Genomic DNA, 899 nt, shown 5'->3' on the forward strand with positions numbered 1-899 from the left:
TTGTTTATGAAACTATTCATTACAATATTTTCATTAAGAAATAGAGAGATTATATTATTTCGATTTTTCAACTGTTTTGAAACGTTTGATGAAACCGTTGCATCAATAGTTCATTTTCCTTATTCCACTCATATGAACATGATTCATCATTATGAACCTTTTCATTATGAATGAAACCTTTTCATTAAAGTGGATAATATGCCTAGAGTATTAATTTGGACAATATGCCTAGAGTATTAATTTGGACAATATGCCTAGAGTATTAGATCATGAACATGCTTCATCATTATGAACTTTTTCATTATGAAACAGTTTCATGAAATTTGCCCCATGTGAACCTTTTCATTATGAAACAGTTTCATTATGAACATTTTCATTATGAAACAATTTCATTATGAACATGCTTCATCATTATGAAACTTTTTCATTATGCATTTAATATAATATGCAACCGTTTCTTCGTAATGAAACATTTTCATATGAACATTAATATATTATGCTATGATAATATGAAACATTTTCATTTTAAAACCTTTTCATATGAAACAGGTTCATAACCGGTAATTTTTGATACAATGAACCTCAAATCATTTATTCATTACATAACAAGATAAAATCTTCATGAATGTTTCCAGCTTCATTGAATAAAAAAAAACAAATCAATTTTTAATGTTATAAAATATTAAAATCTTTAAATCATTCCATTTATATAATTTCCATTATTAAATTTCCTTATTTAATATTTCTTAATAACTTTCTTATTTATGAAAGATATAATGAAAATGACCAAAGTGACCTTATTGATTAAATTTAATTAAAAAAGAATGAAATTTTCTTATTGGTCGATTTTGGTTTACACGATTTTTTAGAATGGCATGGTTTTCATTTGAACCTGCCCC

Source organism: Cynara cardunculus, unplaced genomic scaffold, assembly GCF_001531365.2.
Source record: "Cynara cardunculus var. scolymus isolate 2C unplaced genomic scaffold, CcrdV1 Un_Scaffold_1682, whole genome shotgun sequence".
Classification (NCBI taxonomy): Eukaryota; Viridiplantae; Streptophyta; class Magnoliopsida; order Asterales; family Asteraceae; genus Cynara; species Cynara cardunculus.